The sequence below is a fragment of the Oncorhynchus mykiss genome, chromosome 26, assembly GCF_013265735.2.
Source record: "Oncorhynchus mykiss isolate Arlee chromosome 26, USDA_OmykA_1.1, whole genome shotgun sequence".
NCBI classification, from domain to species: domain Eukaryota; kingdom Metazoa; phylum Chordata; class Actinopteri; order Salmoniformes; family Salmonidae; genus Oncorhynchus; species Oncorhynchus mykiss.
The window spans coordinates 1,972,399-1,975,951 of NC_048590.1; positions in this window are offsets into that span (position 1 = coordinate 1,972,399).

A 3,553-nucleotide genomic window follows, 5' to 3' on the forward strand; every position below is an offset into this window, starting at 1 on the left:
GGAAAGTGATTGATGTTTGTGGTTAGTATTTTTTGGGCAAACAGATACTTTAAACTTTTTATAAGATGACAAATTAATTGATTTGTGAGATTAAATTACAATTGAAGGGTAAGCTGTTTTATTCACAAACACAACAACTCCCTATCTACTTTTCAACTCCGAGAAGAGAAGAGGTTTTAAAATGTTGAATTCAGTAGTATAAAATCTACATTCAGTTTAGAGTGACACGAATACATCACACAGTAGGCAGTATAAGATGAACCGTGTCCCCAGGTTCAACTGGCAGCTGGTGGACGAGATAGAAGACAACAAGGGACAAATGTATTTTAACTTGTCAAATACAATTTAAACCTTAGACATAGATTATATACAAGTGCTTGAACAGCGCAAAACATGAGGGATTTTTAACAGTGTTAAAACAGTTAACAGGACAAATAAAAAGCAAAAATATGACATCATTGTGGTTCTCTTAAATTCTCTCTAGTCATGTACAAGAACAGCATATTGTCAGCTTCTCCAATGGCGCCCCGTTCCCTAGGGCATAGGGTGTGATTTGAGATGGTGCCCCGTTCCCTAGGGCATAGGGTGTGATTTGAGACACAGACCAATGGCGCCCCGTTCCCTAGGTCATAGGGTGTGATTTGAGATGGCGCCCCGTTCCCTAGAGCATAGGGTGTGAGTTGAGATGGCGCCCTGTTCCCTAGGGCACAGGGTGTGATTTGAGACACAGACCAATGGCGCCCCATTCCATAGGGCATAGGGTTTCATTTGAGATGCAGCCAATGACCTCCTATATCCAGTCAATTAGTTTGGGATCCAGACCATGTAGACAGCTGCTGCCAACCTGCTAAGCAGAGCCTCTGTGTCCTCAATATACATTGGCAGTATCCTAAAAGCAAATATGTCCCCCTAAGCAGAGTTTAAACACAGAGGGGCATTATATAGACCATCTCCATTGGCGATAGTCTCAAGGGAGAGAAACAGACAGGATTCCAGCATTATGACACAGTACAGAACGTTCATTATGACACAGTACAGAACGTTCATTATGACACAGTACAGAACGTTCATTATGAGACAGGACAGAAGGTTCATTATGAGACAGGACAGTACCTTCATTATGATACAGTACCTTCATTATGACACAGTACAGAACGTTCATTATGAGACAGTACCTTCATTATGAGACAGGACAGTACCTTCATTATGAGACAGGACAGTACCTTCATTATGAGACAGTACCTTCATTATGAGACAGGACAGTACCTTCATTATGAGACAGTACCTTCATTATGAAACAGGACAGTACCTTCATTATGAGACAGGACCTTCATTATGAGACAGTACAGTACCTTCATTATGAGACAGGACAGTACCTTCATTATGAGACAGTACAGTACCTTCATTATGAGACAGGACAGTACCTTCATTATGAGACAGGACAGTACCTTCATTATGAGACAGTACCTTCATTATGAAACAGTACCTTCATTATGAGACAGGACAGTACCTTCATTATGAGACAGTACCTTCATTATGAGACAGGACAGTACCTTCATTATGAGACAGTACCTTCATTATGAGACAGGACAGTACCTTCATTATGAGACAGTACCTTCATTATGAGACAGGACAGTACCTTCATTATGAGACAGGACCTTCATTATGAGACAGTACAGTACCTTCATTATGAGACAGTACAGTACCTTCATTATGAGACAGGACAGTACCTTCATTATGAGACAGTACAGTACCTTCATTATGAGACAGGACAGTACCTTCATTATGAGACAGGACAGTACCTTCATTATGAGACAGGACAGTACCTTCATTATGAGACAGTACCTTCATTATGAGACAGGACAGTACCTTCATTATGAGACAGGACAGTACCTTCATTATGAGACAGTACCTTCGTTATGAGACAGTACCTTCATTATGAGACAGGACAGTACCTTCATTATGAGAGTACCTTCATTATGAGACAGTACCTTCATTATGAGACAGTAGAGTACCTTAATTGTGAGACAGTACCTTCATTATGAGACAGGACAGTACCTTAATTATGAGACAGTACCTTCATTATGAGACAGGAAAGTACATTCCTTATGAGACAGGACAGTACCTTCCTTATGAGACAGTACCTTCATTATGAGACAGGACAGTACCTTCATTATGAGACAGTACCTTCATTATGAGACAGGACAGTACCTTCAATATGAGACAGGACAGTACTTTCATTATGAGACAGGACTGTACCTTCATTATGAGACAGGACAGTACCTTCATTATGAGACAGGACTGTACCTTCATTATGAGACAGGACAGTACCTTCATTATGAGACAGCACCTTCATTATGAGACAGTACCTTCATTATGAGACAGGACAGTACCTTCATTATGAGACAGTACCTTCATTATGAGACAGGATTGTACCTTCGTTATGAGACAGTACCTTCATTATGAGACAGGACAGTACATTCATTATGAGACAGGACAGTACCTTCATTATGAGACAGGACTGTACCTTCATTATGAGACAGGACAGTACCTTCATTATGAGACAGGACTGTACCTTCATTATGAGACATGACACTACCTTCATTATGAGACAGGACTGTACCTTCATTATGAGACAGGACAGTACCTACATTATGAGACAGGACAGTACCTTCATTATGAGACAGGACAGTACCTTCATTATGAGACAGGACAGTACCTTCATTATGAGACAGGACAGTACCTTCACTATGAGACAGGACAGTACCTTCATTATGAGATAGTACCTTCATTATGAGACAGTACAGTACCTTAATTATGAGACAGTACAGTACCTTCATTATGAGACAGTACAGTACCTTCATTATGAGACAGTACAGTACCTTCTTTATGAGACAGTACCTTCATTATGAGACAGGACAGTACCTTCCTTATGAGACAGTACCTTCATTATGAGACAGGACTGTACCTTCATTATGAGACAGGACAGTACCTTCATTATGAGACAGGACTGTACCTTCATTATGAGACATGACACTACCTTCATTATGAGACATGACTGTACCTTCATTATGGGACAGGACAGTACCTTCATTATGAGACAGGACAGTACCTTCATTATGAGACAGGACAGTACCTTCATTATGAGACAGGACAGTACCTTCATTATGAGACAGTACCTTCATTATGAGACAGGACAGTACCTTCATTATGAGACAGGACAGTACCTTCATTATGAGACAGGACAGTACCTTCATTATGAGACAGTACCTTCATTATGAGACAGGACAGTACCTTCATTATGAGACAGTACAGTACCTTCATTATGAGACAGGACAGTACATTCCTTATGAGACAGGACAGTACCTTCCTTATGAGACAGTACCTTCATTATGAGACAGGACAGTACCTTCATTATGAGACAGTACCTTCATTATGAGACAGGACAGTACATTCCTTATGAGACAGGACAGTACCTTCCTTATGAGACAGTACCTTCATTATGAGACAGAACAGTACCTTCATTATGAGACAGAACAGTACCTTCATTATG